Source organism: Gymnodraco acuticeps, unplaced genomic scaffold (assembly GCF_902827175.1).
Source record: "Gymnodraco acuticeps unplaced genomic scaffold, fGymAcu1.1, whole genome shotgun sequence".
Taxonomy (NCBI): domain Eukaryota; kingdom Metazoa; phylum Chordata; class Actinopteri; order Perciformes; family Bathydraconidae; genus Gymnodraco; species Gymnodraco acuticeps.
In genome coordinates this window covers 826,311-848,124 of record NW_022990015.1, presented here as the reverse complement: position 1 = coordinate 848,124, position 21,814 = coordinate 826,311, and positions in this window count along the sequence as shown.

The following is a 21,814-nucleotide window of genomic DNA, read 5'->3' as shown; positions in this document are numbered from 1 at the left end:
TCCTGTCCCACTGTGGTCTCAGGTGGATAGGTTTTGTTTGTGTAGCTGCAGCCAGGCCTTTAATGGCTCTCTTTGCTTGCACTGCTTCTGTTGGCAGGGCTGATTGGCTTGTTAGTGAAATACACATATATTATCCTTGAGAGCTGCCAAACTCCTATGTAACTGACAGAGGTGCAGATCCTTTCATTATTAGGTTTGTTTTTGGATGGCCAAAGTTGAACAGTTTGCAATGCAAAATTGAAAAGACAAATACTACTTAGGAGCGAGCAAGTTAGGACAAGAACCAACTACTACAACATTATATTACTCTGATAATACGACATTTAATAGCGCTTTTCTGGGACTCAAAGTCGCTTGCAATACAATTGATAGTATCTTGATGTAAACAGTTAGTGCAGTCACAAGTTATGTCTTCAGATGAATCTTTTATACATCACACAGCGAAGGAAAAGTGCAGATTAAACCAAAAACAAGATTAAACGAGTAGTAGAGTGACATAATAAATAAAAAGGCAAGCACAAGTGACTAGATGAAAATCCAAAATATAAACATCCATTGTAACAAAAATTAGTAGCATTATACAAATTAATTGAACATATACAGTTAATGAGGTAGTGGAATGTAATAAGGATAATAGTGTTAAAAGTGTGAGTATTAAATTAGGAAGCAGTGTAAACATGAGTAAACAGTGATGTTAAAGTCCCTCAGTGATAAACGTAATATTTTTCTATGACAAATACGATCAATCCTAGTGATACTACTGCACAACTGGAGACAAACTGCAGAGGATTAAATGTCACAGCAGTGCAATGCTCTCTCTATGGTCATAGGTAGACCTACCCAAAAAGGATATACAGGACTTTGTGCATTACTATTAAACTGCGTTTGTCAGGTTTTAGTCTACAAGGCCTTATACCTGAAATACAATGTTCTGAGCAGTAACGGCAAATGAAAGTCAAAGTCCAATAACGTTTTAATAAAGCAGATATTTGAGACTTGTGGTTTGGTAATGCCTTCAAATCCCCTTTGTCCTTGTTTGAGAAAGCATCTGTTCTACGGCTGTCCCAAGTGTCACTGTATCCGCCTTTATCCTCCAGAACCTCCTGGATAAATACAGGTTTGAAGACGTGCCAGTCTGCAACTTTAGTGGACCTGTCTCCGTCCGTCTGTCTGCCTCTGGCCTCTCCTTGTGCCCTCCCTATTATAAAGCTTTTGTGTCCTTTTGAAACATCTCGTCCATGTTGATCAGTGGTCTGCTGGTTACCTCTGCTCCTCCCACAACACTCAGAGGCACACATGGTCCATTGTTTGGTGCACCAAGCCTGATTAGCGTGCACGCACCAACGGGGTTGGTTGGCAAGCCACTTAGTGGAGTAAATGACCTCTGTGGTGTAATTACGTAGAGTCTGTGGTAACCTGGTGGTCTAAACTCCAGCAAGAGTGCACCTTTGCCTCCCCTGGCCCACCTGCACCTTTGTGAGCCACCAAGGGATGACTGGGTGTCTAACAAAGTCCCCAATGCTTGTATCTCTCTCTTCCCCTCAACCTCCCTCTCCTCTTTAATGGCTTTCAACTTTGTTTGGCTTTCCTCTCCACTGCCCTGAACTGTAGGTCAGCCTCCCCATTAATTACAGCCTCTGGTGATTACGGGGTGAGAGGGAAAGTGGCGGAGTTTGTCTGGAGTGTGGCGGGTCCAAGCAGGCCAGCTTTGACTGTTTATTTAACCATGTTAGTATCTTGGGTTAAATATGTCCATGCCATTGTTTCCCCATGACCCATGACATCTGCTGCCAGAAATTAATCAAGCCATCCATGTCTGGGGGTTCAAGTGTTTTTCACAAGAAATACTGTTTTTGTGAGGCAATTTGACATGTCATGACATCGTTTTAGCAGTATATGGTTACTAGTTTTCATTTTTGTCATTTTTACCTTGTAGGAAGCGGTGCCTAGCTCATAAAAAAGGGGTGCCGGGAAACTCACACATGCTAACGGGTGCAATCACAGTCTCATATCCTGATTGTGCAGTTGGTAGTGTGGACAATGAGGGCGGAGAGAGGGAAATGTGCAAGGCAGCTTTCCATTATGAGATAGTGTGTATTACTGTAATCCAGAGGGCCTCCTGCTCGCTGTGGCGTGTGCCAGACTCCTGGGTGGGCAATCTCAGAGACAGTGGGGAGGCCCAGCTTATTTCTGGGCACATTTGGCATGGCCTATATGGCTGTTACAAGAACTAGAAGTGGAACAGAAGTCATAAAAAGACATTTTGACGTTTTAAGGGAAACTTTTTAAGCGCTAGAGGTGAGAGGTGTGTTTTATCCATGTTTTGCTTCAGATTCTGTGGTAAATGTGGAAAACAGGCAGGTTGTTTAACATGATGATAACACATCATGAAATTATAGGGTCTACCTCTATAATGTTTTATAGCTGTGAGAATATGAATCATATACTTTTCAGCAAATTAAGGTTTTCCTGTCATGCTTTCGTGTTTTTTCTTTTCATTTGTGCAGTACCGGCTGACCTTTCAACCTTTAAATTGTACAAATTGCAGTGCTGCATGTATGCCAGGACTCATTGGACTTTTGATACAGTGAAATGTACAATTGTAACTGATCTTCAGCTCCTGGCACATAGTTTCTTGTGGTTCAGTTGTCAGACAGTGAGGAAGCCTGTGGTTCCCTGAAGACCACTTGTTGGGAGCCTGCTGATCGTCCCCCGGGTCTGGATTGGCCTCAGGAGACTCTGCAAGCCTGTCGATGTTCCCTCAGAAAGCTAATCCCTGTGCTGTGGGCACCAGGCTGGCACTGGGGCACTGCTCTCTGCTGAGACAGAGGGACAGGGTTGGTGTCCCACTGGAAATGTGTCTCATGCCTGTTAAGGTGTCTGCAGGAACATTGGCACAAAGCAGTGAAAACCACAGAACACAACAACAAACAAAGTTGGCAATGCTACTACATTCAAATAATCACACATTTTCACAATACCATGTTTTGACAACGTTTATTATGTCTGGTGAAGAAATCTTAATATTTATTATATTAGGTGAGCTAAAAACACATTATATTCCCACAGGAGATTCATCAGTACAAATTGAATAGGTGTGTTGCAATACCGTTAATGGCAATAAACTTGATATTTAAAAAAATATATATAATAAATGATAAATGATGATAAAATGGTGTAAATAATTCTACACAAAATGCAAAATTAACCAAGATAAAATGACATTTACTGATAGCAGTAAATTTAAAAAATTTATTTATTTATTTATTATTATTATTATTAGAGAATTGCACATCACTGTGAAGCCTGATTACCATAGTTACTGAAACAACAATGATCATAATCCCAAGGTCACAACCTTGCGTGACCTGAGTTCAGGGGGAGGTTGTCTGGGGTTTCCTGAGAATAATAAGTGGGAAATCTTCACTTCCCAGACCTCCCAGTAACCCTACAAAGTGGGAGATTTACGAGGCCCAATGAGGACTCCCCTGATTGGCTTTATGACAGGACTTCCACTCTGGTCTGTACTACTGTCATGTGTGGGTCCTCAACTCTAAAGTTAGGCTGCTCTGGTAGGTGTAATGCTCAGAGAATGATTTGATATGTGGGAATACCAGAATTGCTGTGAGAGGATAAAAAAATGGGTCGACAGAATAAAATAAGTTACTTATGCTGTACATTATTGGTGTCTGTGGCACATGTTGCTTACTGTTGCACCATACCCCTTTAAACTTGTAAACTGACATATACTATCCTCGCATGGATGAACAGCTGACTTTCACTCTAATAGACACACAGACATACACACTCACAGGCATGCACTGGCACTAGTGGAGACATACATGGGTCACCTGGCAGGTCATGCCCCCCCACTGGTCAGCCCTGCTGTAAGACTGCATTGATTATGTGCTTGTCTGCAGGCATGCAGTCAAGCATGTGCATTTTAGCATCTGCTCGTACTCTTTGTGGACACAGGTTTCAGATCTGTGACTGTGTGGGTGTGCTTGTGTATGTTTCTGTGTTCTAACCTACTGTACTCGCATGTATCGCAGAGAAAGCGAGATTGGAGCCTCTTTTTTTGCTATAAAAATTGTACTGTAACACATCACAAAGATTAGGTTACAACCAGCTGATCCCTGAGATACACATATGATCTGCACCAGTGTGTGTGAAATAATTAGGCAGAATTAAGTATTTTTTAACCAAAAATGCATGGAAAAAGAAGGAAAGCATACTAGCCAACAATGTTATGCTGCTTTGAACCTTATTAACAGTCTCATCATGCCTGGAATACAAATTAAGAACATGTCTGCTGAAAGTTGCAACATGAACTGCAACATTTTGCTTTGCTTTGTACTGGTGTTGTCAACTCATTGGTTTCTGGTAGTGCAAGTATAGAGCTGAATGTTTGAGGCGAAACAATAAGGAAAAACCACACCAAATAAATAGGTCAGAAAAAAAACTTTCTTACAGACCGGTGTACAAAGGCATTGAACACAATACAAGAACTATGGACAATGGTCAGCCATACACTCATTACCAGGCTTTTAGCATTTGATGGACAGCTGTGAGCTTGTCTGTCAGTATCTCAGTGGACTTGCGTCTCCTTGTCCCTGGCTAGAAACTGCCACTCCCCCCTTCACAGAGTAAGAGAAAAAGAAAGAGATGTCATAAATTATGTGAAAGCTTGAGTTTGACCAAATGTAATTGGAAGTTGAGGGTATTATGATGGCCCATCACATTTTGTCAAATGTATTCTTCACTCTTTTGTTTATTTGAGCAGTTGAAGAGTCCTCTGCAGGCCTCGAGTGACCCACAAGTGCTTCAGATGAATACGGTCTGCTAAAAGCTGTGAGGAGACACCCCGGGGGCAACCATGAAATATGTGCAAGGACCCATGACCACGGAGATAATAGTCCCTACCCAGACCATGGAATCTCTCCGACCACTCTCTCCTCCTCTCCTTCAACATTTGGAGTGGCTCTAGTTTGGACAGATGGTAAAATGAGGCCCCTGTATCTCCTGGCAAAGCAGAGGAAGGGACAATGCCTGATGGGTAATAATAAGAAAGGACACAATTAGTTATTACCACCAGTTTAATAGCTGATTTTATTTAAATCTTAGATCAGGATAATATTCAGGGGAAGTGCATGCCTGCATCCATGTATCTGAATATGTTCAAGCATTATGGGAACGCAGTTGTATAAACAAATAATGAATGTGTTCAAATAACATGCATTATGTTAATCTAAATGATGCATGTAAGCTGTATGGTGGGATGTTTTGTATTTATAGTACAAGAAACCTAACCTCTTTCTTGACTATGCAGTTTTACAGTCAAGGCATGACATACTGGCTCAGTAGGTGAGTGTTGGCTATTTCCTAGCAGGGAGTTTTGTGTGTAGGAGCTTTTTGTGTTCATGTGTCGAACCACGTCCAGGGGAGGAAAGAAGAGAAGATGGGGGCAGCTCTAATTAAAGCCAAAGGAAGAGTGTCATCTGCTGTGAACTAGCAACTAGGGGCCACAGCAAATCAATGGACAGCCAGCACTGTCATCATCATCAACGGCTCCCGATCAGAGCAATTGGAGGGGAACAAAAAGGAATAAGAAAGACTCAACCAGGAAGCTCCTACCACCTGTGCAGAGCAAGAGAAAGCAGGGAAGAGCGAGACAAACAGTGAGACAAACAGACAGAGAGACCAAGATTGTGACGCCATGGTTTAAGCGCTGAAGATGTATCGTTTCTTAGTTTACGCGGGCAATTTTGTCATCATCACCGAGGACATCTATTTTGATAAACAAAGGTGCAGTTGTATGAAGATTGGCTGTGAGCAGAATGATCTAATGACCCTTGGAAAAATATGGATTTTGGCTTGTGCTACACGATCAAACTGCTGCATGCGGCGGGTGCCATTGGGAAATGTTCCTGGAAATATAAAAAGTGTTCCCCAAGTGCAGCTTTAGACTATTGAACCCTGTAAGCGGTATCAGTGCTCTCCTGTCTCTGTGAACTGCGGCAAGCCGAGGGAGCGCGGGATCAGATTCTTACGCAAACACAAGCACATCAACGGCATGTTCTCATGGCATTAGCATTCCAAATGTTTTCCAAGACGAATGTGAATGCGACTATTTTTGTCTCATAACCCGCTCTCTCAGATAACTCCTTTTGAATAAATGAACTCTGACAAGGGGAATCTGCATACAAAAACACAGCGGGTTTAGAGGCAGCGGCTGGTCCACTGGCGAGGGCCTCTGAAGCTCTCTCTGAATCTCTTCATTCACTGCCCGCTCCTTATGGATTTATAGTTCTTTAAATGGCCGCCTCTGTTCATCCCCCTTTTTGCATTGGTGGTTAGTGAGGCGCTGAGGCACACATTAAATACTCTGTGCCTCTGGCTGGCACCTGCACTTCCTTTTACCAGCTATATCTCACACAGAAACTCTGGAAATTCTTACATTTAAAAAACGTTCAGGAAGGGTTTTGCAGTACAGATTAGTAAAGGAAGACATGAATAGGATCGTATTGCCTGTGTTCAAAAGAAGGTTTTACATGATTGGCAGACTGATATATTATTCATGTAAAGTAAATGTTTCTGATAGTTTCCCCCACAGGCAAAGCCAAAAAATCTAGTTCTGTGTTAATGCAAACCTTCCCCTCTCATTGCTTCCATTTTTAAAAATATGAACAAAACTAAACCACCAACTTAAAATGCACCTGTAGTGATTTTTATATTAATTTGTAATGAACTATTAAGATTTCAGCTAATTATTCTTAAAAACATACAACATTTGTATTCTCATATCTAGCTTCTTAACATGCAGAATGATTATAGCATTAAGCAATTACTAACATTAGAAAACAATTATAGAACATTATTTCCCTCTTGGTTAATTTTCTCTTATATGCTTTAATTGTAAAGGACTTGCTTCAGATCCAATCTCTGGAGCTATTAGCCAAGCTTTTAATTCAATGCTTCCTATTTGTCCAAGGCCATTTCTTTCAATGGTTTTTGCTTTGTAATAACTAAAATCACACTAAATTACAAACACATGCACAAACCAATGTTATAAGTAAATACATTTCGCTGTCATCAGTGTTCAACCATCTCAAACCGCTTGAATGCAAAATATACTGTGTACTTGACAAAAATACAACCTCACAAATTCCATTTTAAAGGCATTTGAAATGGCATTATTGCACCCAGGAGAATATTAAGCAGGATTATATTAAACCCATATTTTCCAAAGTGTACATGAGCAAGGCACTGACAACTATTCAGGGCTCCTGTAATGTAATTGAAACCGAGCACAGTCTTTCTGAATAAAACTGTATTTAATATATGATTGCGATCTTGCATATGTTTTATTCATTCAGCAAAGACAAGGTCCCTATTATCATATTATGAAAGTCCTTCTGTCTACACTTATTTATTGTCTGCTGCTAAATATGCAGACAAACCAACCTGCATGCTTTGTTCCGTTCTGCTTAAACCTTACATTAGGAAGTGGTGATGCTATTGGCACTCCACTCATCATCATGTGGCGCTGGTGGGCATATAGAGCAAAGCAGTACCATCTCCATATGTTCACTACGATAATCTTTTATCCGCCATCCCTGACTCTGGTTCACTCCCTTCCTCGCCTGTGGCAACAATTTTATTTCTGCATCAATTAGCACAGTGATTAATACAACAAGCAAACAGTTTAGAGGTAATGGCGCACAATTAACATCTTTCCCCATCATAAGGGGTATGCTAAACACTCACACCGCCACTTTCTCTGCCCGGAACAGAGAAACGTGTTCAGTCCCTAATTCAAATGCTCTGGGATGGAAGTGAAGTAGGCTTGGCTTTGTGCTATGCCATCACCACATTAATCTAATTACAGATAGCTGAAAATGAGTCTTGCAAATCAGGACTTTGTGTGACACCCCTACCCGCCAGCCCACCCTACGCCACACACACACACACACACACACACACACACACACACACACACACACACACACACACACACACACACACACACACAGACACACACACACACACACACACACACACACCACACACACCACACACACACACACACACACACACACACACGCACACAAAACACACACACACGCTCACATTGTCCCCTAAATAGGAATGAATGAGAATGCATTTGCTTTTCAATGCACTGCCACCATGCAAGTGCCAACCCACTCTTCAAATGCCAAGGTCGCTGGTGAAAAGGCACCATTCACTTGCTTTGTATCCAAAGTTGTTACTGACTTACTTCTACCACCTACCCTCGTCTCTTTTCTCTTTCGCTGTTTTCTAATTACAAACCCATTGGCTCGGGTAGGGTGTGCATGGGTAAATAGAGCTGTAGGGGCCTGTCATGTGTGTAGTAGTGGAGAGAGGTCCTCGCAGCGCTGAGGGATGAGATGATTTGTTGTGATTGACAGCTACCTTGAGACTGGCCTGATGGAGTTGTCAAAGCTGTATGCTAACAGCCTGTTTCCTTACCAGTGCAGATGTACTCTGCTCCGCTGTACTGCACACACACACACAAACACACACTCCCACACGCACACAGACACGCACAGCTTTTTCTAGCATTAGGCACATCATGGGAACTAAAATATTTATTAGGACAATGGTTTTTAGATGCAACACGAGAAGAGACTGTCAGATTTCAAATCGAATGTTGTTTTCGGGGTTATTCTAGTATAAACAAGCATTTTGTACTGACAGCTTCACACTGCCACCTCTTCCATATCACAGTCTTGTTTTTTCTACAAAGCCAAGACAGAGCTGTATTTGAGGGTGCCGTCTTGGGCTAACACCGGGTGTGTGAATACAATGGCAATCCTACATCTGGGAACTCAGTGGGAAAACTATCCCATTTCTCACTTGTGCTGTTAAGAGAGGGTGTTCATTTTTACAAGGTGGATAGTGTTACTACAAAATGAAGTTGTGCAAAATTCCCTGTGAAAATCTGGTTATGAGCGTTAGCTTTGATTTTGACTGGTACTATTCATCACATGGGTCCTCTGAGAGTCAGCAGAGCATATTTGTTTATAGTGGGCTGAATCTCTTCCCACCTTTAGAACAGAAGAGTTAGAAGATAAAGAAAAGAGAATTATAGTAAAAAATCGTATAAGGTGCTCATGTGAAATTCAATTTATTGTTGACTTGTTATTTTCTTTAAAAGGTACAAAATGTACACTGGAATTTGTTGTTCTTCCCATGTAACCACATTTCATAAATGAAGATGTATAGTTTAGGGGTAACCTCAAACTTCAAGGAATTTGCAGGAAAAGGAAAGGTGTGTCACGGCTCAGAGGCTCTTGTTCTGTATTAGGGGCTCAGCTTCAGCAAAGTATAGAATGACAAGCCTCACTCTGCACTTGGTCACCGGATTTCTCCTCTGGCCTCCGAGTCTTTTTTCTTTTCTCCCTCGTTTTCCCTCGCGCCTCGTTCCCCTTGCAGTTATTCATCTCTGGAACAAAAGCTAAGTGTTTAGCTGTGAGCCAGATCAAGGGCCTGCTTCTTCCTCCCAGGAAAAGGTGGAATAACAAACATGGCCGACGTTGAAATCAGCCATACCTTCTGTTGGCTCCAGACTCCCACATCTGTGCCGCACCTCTCTCTGTCTCCCACACAGCTGCTGCCGAGGCTGGGGAGGCTTCAGCCCAGTGCCTCCCAGCTCCCATCGCCTGTGGGTCCCTTGGGAGGCAGCTGACTGGCACCCAGACTGCCAACCAGATGATGGATCCTACCAGGAGAATCAGACATGACAGGGGGAGGTGAGGCTGCAGGAATGGCCACCACTGAACCTGAGGACGAGGGGCAAATGCGGTCAGCTGCCTCCGCTCTGTGTGTGTGTGTGTGTGTGTGTTGTGTGTGTGTGTGTGTGTGTGTGTGTGTGTGTGTGTGTGTGTGTGTGTGTATGGAGATATAACGTCTGTGCAGATGCATGCTTTTGAAGGCCCATGTCTGTGGGTGGTTATTTTGGCACATGCACTCATGTTTTTTTTCCTACTTTTTCACTCCAGTCACATTCTCCATCTGGACCTGAAATATTTCATTAGCTAAAAGGATGTTACAATTTGTTTTGAAAGCTGACAACATTTTGACAGAGTTTAACTCTAAATGTTTGTCAGGTCTGCTAATAGACTTACCAAAACTGTGATAGATGCCAAATGACACATGTTGAGGATGCGTATAACAAATCAAGTTTAAAACAGCTGATTTAATTAAAACAAGAGGAATACATTCATATGTCAGACATACAGTAGTATAGTAGATTTTAACATTAGATCTCATTTCAAATGACTGGTACCAACAGGTAAGTCCATCTCTAATTTGTATGTTTTAATTATTAAAAAGGAAGAAGAAAAAACATGTTTGAAACCTTTTACTGTGCTCAGCATATTGTTTTGTCATTTCTGGCATGACCAGCTTGATCTTGTGATACCAGCTGGATGAAAGCTTCATTCTTACCCTGCGGCGTCCTGCTGTGCCATTGCCTCAACCAGACACTGTGATGGTAAGTGACTGCTGTAATTGTTCTGCTCCCAGCTCTTACACTTCAGCCAACCAACTGGCTCCTTCCTCCTGGTCGTGCCACATTGCCCTCATGGGCCTTCTGGCATGGACCCACAGCCGCAGGGTTTAAATACAACTGTACAGTTTGATGTTGATATGGAATCTCTTTCAGATGAATGGCCAAAGACGACTGAGGCACTTGCAGAACTCTGGATTCTGGTATCAATACTAAATATTACCCAGCACTTTATTTTTGTATATATTAATTCATTTATGTATTTGAATATGTATTTGCAAATGCTGCCAACAAAATATGTTTCCAATGTCAAAATGAGTTTGAAAAAGTCTCTACCTAATTTCTACTGATGCAAAGTAAGACTTTCATTGGCACACACGTTACAATTATGGAACACATTATTTTTTATAAAGTTCACAATAGAAATAGAATATCAAATGTATTTTTGTTCTTTTAACATGAGAATGAAAGAAATGTTACATGTTGATGATTGTCAGTGGGTATTTCTAGCAACATGTTTAAACTAGACATTTATAATATGTGCGTTTTGCATGCTTGATTAGAGTGTACTGACTTTAAAATCATTTTCCTCTAACATAGTGGCAGCCATCAAACTCACATCTATATCCTATCCAAGTGTTTACTTAGCACCCAGCGTGTTTTCTTCATCGTCATCTTTCTTACAGATTATGCATGCTCTCAAATGCTCTCGTTGCCTCACACACATAAACAAATAGCGAAGAGGGGAGAAAAAAGATGAGGGGAGTGTTGCTTACTCTATTGTACATCAAATATTAAAAATTTTACCATGGCAAATAGACTCGTCCTAGCCCAGTCTATTTGAAGTGACAGTCATTGCTGTGCGTAGTGGGTAAAGTGGATCAGCCCTTGTTGTATAGTAGGGTCATACTACTGTATACTTATTTCACTGTGTTGTTTCACTTCTTCACACACTCTTGTTGGAAAGGCACATTCTCTGCATTAGTCAGGACTGATGCTGATATCTGCTTTTGGGTGTTAACGTTGGAACCCTGCAGTGGTCTCCGTTCATTTGCTTATGTAACAAACGTTATACAGTGAAGAGGAGGAGGAGGAGGAGGAGGAGGAGGAGGAGGAGGAGGAGGAGGAGGAGGAGGAGGAGGAAGAGGAGGAGGAGGAGGAGGAGGAGGAGGAGGAGGAGGAGGAGGAGGAGGAGGAGGAGGAGGAGGAGGAGGAGGAGGAGGAGGAGGAGGAGGAGGAGGAAGAGGAGGAAGAGGAAGAGTGAGTGAAATGAGCAAGAAGTAGTAAAGAATAGCAAACTATTCTGCAGAGTGAGGAATGTTAAAATATGTGTGTTAAATTCTGCAGCTAGTACTTCTCCCTCCATCCATCATCTTCCTTTACCTGTGGGGTCTGAAAAAACACACACACACATATATACACACACACATTTGATTATACACATGCATGTACACCACACACTCAAACCCAACCTTAGGGATTTGTGTGTCTGGCTTTTATCTTGCCTAACCACCAGTAGTCAAGTCAGGAACCTTGTGAATAATTCACTATATTTACCTGCTCCTCTCTTCAAGACTTATAATATTTGTATTTCAGTACAAGTAAATGAATAAATAAATATATAAATGAAGCACTAGGTGAACATGAATGCATGAATAAGTAAAGGAGCAGGGAGGCAGGCCGATGTCTGAGCCAGAGGTATGTTGCCATCTTCTGGTTTTGGAGTCAAACTTCAGGGAAATATGGCAAATATTGCCCTGAGACCTTCCGTGCTCCATATTTCATATTTAGGACATTAAGTGCTTTTAAATGCTAAACATGCTTTAAAAGATCAATATATATACAAATAGATATATTTCATGATTTCATATAAAAATGTTTTTTTACAAACCACTTGTTAAATTCGGTCAGGGTTAACTTTCCAGAGCTTCATTTTTACTTTAGAATTTTGCCTAAATGCAATCTAAATCAAAGAACAAAAAAATAAATGGGTTCAAATTGTGCTTGTAATGTTATGCAATGATACACATTATTGATAGGTGAGTCAAGCTCTACTTTAAGGTGTTATCACAAGTTGATGCCAGAATTTAGATGCCTGTCTTGTTCATCTAATTTGCATGTATGATTATCCACATATGCCCCCCTGTTCCACTACGGCTCCGAAAATGATCTGTGCTGTGGCAGGGTGTTAATTGGCTTGGCCCTGCAGTGTGTATGTGCACTGGTGTGTGTCTGTGTCTGTGTGTGTGTGTCTGTACCTCCACACAAATGTTTGCGTATGTATATGTCAGCATGTTGACAGCGTGAGCAGTGTCGGAGTGTCTCTCCGCGGTCCGGCACATGTGGCTCTCCTCCAGTCGGAGTGGCTCTTTCCTCTGTTCCTAACATGCGCTCTGAGCCTCCCCAGCCCTGTCCAGTCCTGCTCAGCTCTGTGAGGCCCTGTCCACCACTGACAGGCCCCACAGAGGAGCAGGCCATTTACTGTAGCTGAAGACAGATTATACAGACCAACAAACAGTGCCGTCTAATAATCCATTCATTATTGTAATTTATTGACTTTTAGCAGAATCGTATGGTCAGAATACGACGGTCATATCCTGGTGTTATTGAGCAAACTGTTGTACCATTTGAATTGCAATTTAATACATATATACCTCAATTATATAAGGATTTTTGTTTACATTTGCAATATAATGTTACACTCATCCACACCAGAAAAAATTATATAATATCAAAAGTGATTTATTTCAAATGTTTCAACCCTAAATGACACATGGCTAAATGTGTTTTGTTAATGTCCATAACCATCCCTCTTGCTATCTCTTACTGAAGCATTTGCAGAAACACTAACACTAATATTTAAGCACCTTGAATTGCCTTGTGTTGAAAGGTGCTATATAAATAAACTTGCCTTGCCTTGCCTAATATTGTAAAAACATTTGTCTAGTCTCAGTTGAGATGCATGCAATACAAAACTCCACTCTTCTGTGAATATCGTTACCTTGTTTCCCAGACTTTCTCAGCCAAGTCCCGTGGCATCTGTGTTCATCCCATTGTTTCATACGAGGATGTCTGATATTTGTGTCTCTGTCCTAAAAGGAGTCCAACAACTTCACCAGCTATGTATCGTCATGTTGCTGGGCGATGTTTAGCACCTGTGTCCAATGTGTCTTGGTGTTACCTGCCCAGTGTTCATGTGAGTGTGTCCCTGTGCTCCGTGGTCAGCAACATGAGAGGTCCTGTGTCCAAAAGCGTTTTTTGTGACTTTACTTTGTGTGTTGCTCTGCTGTCTGTTGTGTGGAGTTTGTGGTGGGGTCGGCGTGGGGTGGTGAATAAGCGGGCTGCCATGCTGAGTGGGCACATGCCCCAGAAAGTGCCAGAGGACAATCAACACCACAGCCAACACACACGCGCACGTGCACACACACACACACACACACACACACACACACACACACACACACACACACACACACACACACACACACACACACACACACACTCTCTCTTGCCCTCCCTCTATATATTTCTCCTTTTCCTGTCCGTATTTTTTCCCACTATCCCTCCTTCGTCCTTTTTGCCTGCGGCAAGACAGCTGTGTCCATCAGGCCGAGAGGCCTGTGACATCGGTCACACACTCAGAGACTGCTAAGATCATGGCAGATCTTCTAGCTGTTTGTGCAGGAGGAGATGTGCAGAGGCTCCCTCTTGACCCTCAGCGAAAACTATGTTTTTCTCTGTGATTTTAAGAAAATAAAAACTCACTCATTCATTTATCATTTGTCATTCAACGATTCACAATGTTCAACGTTGATTGTGTAATGTATATTGATAGCATACTCTGTACTGCTTCAAAATATGTCTGGCTGTTAGGTTGTAATTGTGTAAATAAAAAACAGATCCATGACTTGCCTTGGTTGAAAAAGACCAGGAGCCCGTTATTATTGTGGCTGACACTGTGCATAATGTATTAATTTGAAAAGAGACAGATTGGTTAAAAATGTTTCAGGATGAAACCGAAGAGCAGCAGTGAACTATAATTATAATTAGATAGATCATTCAGCCAACACAGAGTTAGAAGAAGATTTTCTTTCATTCATTTTCAGTTTGCAGGCCTCACTTCACTCTATTACATCTTTGCATGTGGTGCTGGCAGCAAATGTTTTCAATGGCTCCACAATAATGAGTAGACCATCATAGTTGCCTCTGAAAGAGATCCATTATGATTTCATGGCTGGTTGGGCAGAGCTTTAACTGTGTGTTCTTTAAAAGGTGTGCTTCACTTGAAATAATCCAAACCTTTATTTTTGTATTGCACGTGGAGGATACCAAAAGAAGAAATGGTAGGGAGAACAAAAATAATCCCCTACCTTACTTAAAAATTGTATTGATGATTGTTAAATTGGTCAAAATAATACAACTGTCAGACAAGCTCTGGTAAGTAAAACTGAATATGTTATGATGGCATGCCAATAAACAAACAAATGAACATTAAGTATTACAAACAATATCATTAAAGAATAAAGGGAGCATAACTTATTTCTAAAATATGTTTTAGAACCAGAATGCATCATGACCACTGTTTGATCTAAATTGGATACAACTATACATTTCCTTTTTTTCCAGTCATCTTTAACTAAAGCAGTAAAAAGCTACATGATAGCCATTAAAAAACAACACTCTTTCTGACAGAACAGTGTAACTCTATAACAGTAACACAATGCCCTCGTAAACGGCGGTGTAGAATTCACTGTAGAGCTTGAAAGCATACTTTTACAATGAAGGTTGTCAGAGATTGCTGCTTATCTCCTTTAACCTGTAATCAGGGATAAATACACTGGATTACGTGCTCAAACAGAAACATAATATTTCAGCTTTTGGAGCTCCTGGATCACTCAAAGATGCAGTGAAAATGTAGTGTTTAAAATCAAATCAATGTAATTATAAACAATCTTCATTTTATTTTTAAAAGGATGTACATTTGTTTCTATGAGTCCACAGTTAACAGCACTTCAACTCTTTTCTGTCTCAGGTAATGCATTCAGATTGTGTTTCTTTTTCATTGCGGATTCGTGTTAGAATTACAGTACTCCTGCTGTTGGTAATCCATTACCCACAGGCCATGTGGAGCAGTATTTATAGTAATAATATTGTCACAAATTGCCACAGCTGCTCCAATTCACTTAATGTCGAGCTTTAAGGAGCAGCTAGAAGCTTTGCTCCAACAGCTCTGTGTCTTTGAAGTAAAGGAACTGGATATCCCCCCAGATCTGGAACACAGTCCCAGAATAAACACTGTGGTCTGGAGGTTAACTTGCAGAGCACTATATAGCCTGAATGCTGAAATCCATACAACTTCAATGAAGGTGCCTCTCACTTTTCTCCCCTCCTCACCCTTCATGCATTCACTGCTCTCCATCTCTCCCTTCGCTCGGCAGCTTTTGTAACTTTGTGTAGTTCGGCAGCATGTGCCTTCTCTCCCTCTATCTGTCCCTCTGCATCTCCCTTTCTCTCCCTCTATCTGTCCCTCTGCATCTCCCTTTCTCTCCCTCTATCTGTCCCTCTGTTTCTCCGTCCCTTTTCTCTTGCGGAGGTCCGTTTGAACAGAGGGACTGTGCTCTCTTTGACCTGTGCTTGTCAGTGTTAATTGTATGGGTTTAATTACAAAAACACATTTAGCACGTTGAAAGGGGTTTAAGTTAAACCCTTCCTCTTCAGACCAAACCTCTAGGATTTGGATGTGGCAGGACTGTATCAACTATCCAAGTCAGATTAGATGTTGCCTCTTATCTTACCACAGCCTGTCTTTTGAGCCGCCTTTTATTCAGCTGTCTGTCTGAGGCTTTTGCAGGCTGCTTAGATGCTCTTAGCAAGGCAGCTTGATTTGCATGATGTGTCCACCCACTGCGCACCTACAACATTATTTGTCAATTTGTGCTTCTTACCCACTATAAATCAACTCTATAACAACTCAAAAAGTTGGTAAAGTGGTTCACATCTTTTATTTTTAGAAAAGTGAAACCTGCACATGAATAAGTAATTTTAAGATTTGTATTTGGTACAAATGCTTCTGCAAATAGATTTTAATATATCTAATGCTTTTTTTTTTTTTTTAAACGTTTCCATGTTTACACTCACAAGGCAACTCTTGAACTGTAAACGTTCTATTTGCAAGAATAAAATAAACAATTTGATCATCAAAAAATGTAATAGTTTTCCCAGAAAAAGACGATACAAATACAAAATGTAGAAAGAAAAATAAATTGAAATGCCTTAAATTTGGATTAAAAAAAGTTATCTTTAGCATAACGTAAAATGTTCCGGCCCTGCAGAAATGCCTTTATAAAAAACATAACGACATAATTCTGCAGCACAGACACATTCGGATTTAATTCAGTGGACTCCAGGCCATTGTGAAGCAGCCAGTGGAGCTCTGTTTAATCAGAAGGATTTGTCATGTGATTGACGGACTGTTGACAGCAGTATTGGGGCAGTATTTAGCAAGGTCTCAGGACCCCCATGGCTAAAGTGAATTTTATGTAGACACTGGTGGGTCGCTCGCATAACAAGAAGTCCGGCAGTTTTAAAAGCTGATGCAAATGAAGGTATTTCATGTTGACACCTCACCGTCTGGGGTGTGATAGTTGATCACTTTGTGCGTGGTCGGGAAAAAGAAAAAAAGAGCCTGCAAAGCCCACCCTACTGCATTGTCTGTGTGTGTGTGTGTGTGTGTGTGTGTGTGTGTGTGTGTGTGTGTGTGTGTGTGTGTGTGTGTGTGTGTGTGTGTGTGTGTGTGTGTGTGTGTGTGTGTGTGTGTGTGTGTGTGTGTGTGTGTGTGTGTGTGTGTGTGTGTGTGTGTGTGTGTGTGGTTACACCCACCAGTGTCCCTCTGTGTGTCTTGGAGCAGAGAGTATATTAACAGACCTAATTTACAATGTATGGAGTCCGCCGACTGGAACATTTGGTGTTATGAGATAGTTAAGCGCTTGGTTAACAATGCCTGGATTGAAAATGAGTCCAATGACTGGTGGTCGTCTTGTCTGTCTCTAATTATGAGTTATTGCTGTGAATATATATATAATATAGTGAGAAAAAAACAAGTCAAACACTTGGCCTTAATAATTCATTTGTAAGACAACTATTAAAGGTAATTTATTGAGTTGAATTATTCACTTAATGGAATATTAAACATTTAAAATTAAATTAAATCAATGTGACACTATGTCAAACGTGTTTGATGTTTTAATAAATATACCTTTTGTAATTGATATCTATACATTTATATCTATAAATTACAAAAGGTATGTTTATTAAAACAGTTATTAATTTGGCTGTAATTTTTTGCAGAGATTTTAATGTGTATTTGGTTGTGTCTTATCACTCAACATGTTTTGAAATGATACTGACAGTACATGTTCTCTAAAATGAGCATCATATTTGAGATACTTGTTCATTTGGAATCTTTCTTTTTCAGATGTGTTTTTTTTTTTTACAGATTCCATAATAATAACGCTCCTAGTTGAGAGGTTTATTTTGTTGTATTGCCTGATGCAGAAGCACTTAATTTGTTTTAACAATTATTACAACATAGTCACTTTAGTTAAGGCTTCCCTGGTTATTTTGTTTAAATACAATATTTACTCAAACAAGGTGTTTAGGGAACAATTTCTGAAGGTTGATTAAATTAAAACAAAATGTAAGATATAATGTTTCAGTCAAATCACTCTCAATATTATATCCGTCTATATAAGTATGTAATCTAGCTAAATGTAATATAACGTTTTCCTTTTGTTTTAACTGAGACATGTGTGACAACAATAGGCACATGGATCACACATTTAAACCAGGTCTTAAAAAAAAAAACGTAATCAAAATAGTATTTAAGGATTTACTTTTTTAAAAATCCATAAGAAATGTTTTGATGTTTTATTCACCACTTATTTGCCTTTTGACTAGTACATGTATATCTCCTTTTATGGCTGAATAAAAACAATATTCTATAAAAATGAAACCTCTTGAATGTTTTCTGACTTTTTTTCTCTGCAGTCCTGAGGTCATGCTTTTTGTGGGGAGCACTGCCTCTAGATGTAACATTGAGAACTACACTCCTATCAATATGTGTATAACAGTTTTTAAAGGTAGGGGTTTCGGTTTAAATGATTGCATATTTGAAGATCTCCTTTGAATTTAAAGGGGTACATTTGCGGTAATTTACTAAAGAACCTTAACTCTTGTAATGACTATATTTCCATTTGTATCAATATGTGATAGGATCCTTTAAGCCGACAGCTGCTCTCTGCCACATAAAAAAACCAACTCCAAAAGCATAAGTCTTGACTCACATAAGTGATTTCAAATTTGTCTATTTCCAATGAAAGGATAAAATTGAGAATGAATGAATTGCAGCTCTGAGGTTTAATTGCTTTTTCATGATCCAGCAATCCTGCAGGAAAATGCACCGTAAAAATGCCCAATTAGAGTCTTTTCACTTTGTGCTGGAGACAGCGGGGTCCAGGCTGATTGTCTTTCTCTGCTAGTTGCTCTGCTCCAGAAGGTGATACTGGGTTGGACCCCTGTTACCCTCGGAGCCTTCTGTTAAATTTGGCAGAAAAAACACCGGGGCTCTAGGAAGAACAAAGGCGCGCCGGTTTCACCATAGAACCAGAAAAAGAATCCCTGAAGAATGGATTAATTTGGTCTAATCGAGGAGACCCATTCCATGCTTACTCTAGCAATGAGAGCTATTGGAGCAAGCAGGAAGCGGCTCTCCTCCTTATTAAACTGCCTAAAATGGCTCGGAACTTCTCTAGCATGCTCCCTCTATACAGCAGATGCTCTGCATTAATTGGTCTATGAAGGCCTGACCTGGGGTTCTGTGCAAGGGGTTTACTAAGCATATTTATTATTTGCTATAACCTGGCGTACATGATGTGTGCACACAAGGGCCGTATTTCAGGATATTATACACTTCTGTGTTGTGTGTGCCTCTGGGAGCTGGTGTTTGGGAGGTAATGTTTTAACAGCAGGTAAGTCCTAAACACCATTCATCAGAGGCCTGCTCTCTCCCCTCATCCGGCCACAGCCATGACTGATGGGCCTGTCTTTTGTATGAATGTTTAGCACAGTGGAAAGCCATATGCCACTGGCACTGCCTCCTACTGTAGCAGTGGTGGAGAGAGAGAAGAAAAGTCAGAGAAAATGGCAAGATGATAGAGGGTTCAAAAGCTATAACACAAGAGAGGGAATAATAAGCAAGGAATAAATGGAAAGAAAAAATTAAACAAACTAATCATGCCCTAAACTCACAACTCACACAACTTTAAATACAGTTCCTACTGCAGTTACTCTACCACTCACATGAGAGCACATGTACATTCACACAGCTAAACACATTAATGGAGGAAATATATTTTTAATAAGAGAAGCGATGGTGGGAGGTGAGAGGGGAGGCAGTGCTGGGCTGGTCCATCTGTCCCAAGCAGCCTCTCTCCCAGTGCTCCTGCCGCCCCCTCGTGAGAGAAGCACAGCTGTTACTGGAAAGCCCTACTGTCCAGAAAGGGGCTCGCACTCCTCCCCTCCATCCTCCAACCCTCTGTCCCTCCACCTCTCTGCCCAAACACCCCTGCAAGAGGATGAAACGAACCAGCAAGCCCAGCCACTGTGCAGTCAGCCTGCGCGTCTGCAATTTCAAACCTCTTTAGATCATTTTTCATGCTCACCAGAAATGAATAATGCACACATTAACTGGTGCCAGTTAATAAATGTCCGTCTCACTGCACTATATTTTTCAATAAGGGTCTAGCTGCTTCGGTTTGTTTTGCAAAACAGCCTCAGAAGGCTCCTGCTGCAAATTATCCCAGCACCCCCACCCTTTTTATCCACAACCAGAGAGCTTTTCCTAAGAAATAATAAAATGGTCATAAATCCGCTTTAACTTTCACTGTTGCATGCAAATGTCAGTGAGTGTATTAGCTTTTTTGTTATATCCATGAGCATTTAGTGCTTTTCTCAGCTGAAGATAATACACCACAGCATTTTTCACAAGAGTGCATCCTCAACATTCAGCCCCCAGGGCACTGCTACATAGAAACAGAATCAATCTTGGGGAACTTCCAGGCTTTGTAAGGGAGCCAAATTGGCAGACTATGTCCATTATATCAGTTCAGCAAAGCCCTGACTAGCATCTGGCCACACTGGACGTTTTATAGCCCATCTCTAACTATTAATCATTGGCCGCGACATCACAGACTCTCAAGAGGGTGGCTGGATGCTCCGTTACAGGAACGCCACTGAAAATGCCAGGGCATGTAGACACAACGGTCTCAATACCCGCTGACAGTAGCCCTCCTTAAAATGACAGAGTGCATCCCAGCCAGACGGACAGAGTGGTGTCATGGAAGTGCTGTGACAGGCAAGGGGACCCCTCCGAAAATGCCACCGTGCCCTAGTGGCCTACAGTGTTGTAGTGCACTGGTAGTATCTGTTCTGAGGTCGTGTCATGTAATATGATCTAGATGAAGCGGACAGGGAGGCTCCCTGTCCGGGATGAGGATGGGGTTTCAGACAAGCTGCTCCTATAATAAGGCTTGCCATTCTAATGATCACTCAGTCAGCCTAACCTCTGATCCCTACTGTTATAAGAAACAGAGGGAAGGGCCGGCCGGGATGGTGGGAAGGACTGCGGGTTCAAATGCACAGTATTTACATCAATTAGACAGGCAAGATGGAGGTGCCCATCAGAGCCCATTAGGATTGTTGTGGTTTGGCTTGGGGGGGGGGGGGGGTGGGAGGGAGGGACAGTGAGGGCCGTGCAGAGGCCCAGCGGACACATCACAGGACTGCTCTTGATCACATCCTGTCACATTGATGAGAACTCTGTCAAAGCCACTCCTACAGATGTACGGTATGCTTGTGAGTGTGTGTCGATGTGTGTGTGTGTGCCCCGCACAATATGCCCCGCCTGCATCCAGTCTTTCAACATATACAATGAAACAACACTGCGGTATATTAACCTCCCAAAAAGCCCAACAATACAGCTATGATTATACATTCAAAAGGCACTGTCACTCAATTTTAGGGTGCCCATTAAATGTATTCCCTCTGCGGCTATATTTTATTTTATTTTATTTTATTTGTAGCAGTTTGGATAAGCTTGGTGTTTTTTTTATTTTGTTAGGGGGTGGCTGTTGGTGCTTATCAGATGCAAAATAGCACACCTACTGTTCCAAAACACCCTCCGTGGGTTCAAATTAGTGCTCCCCT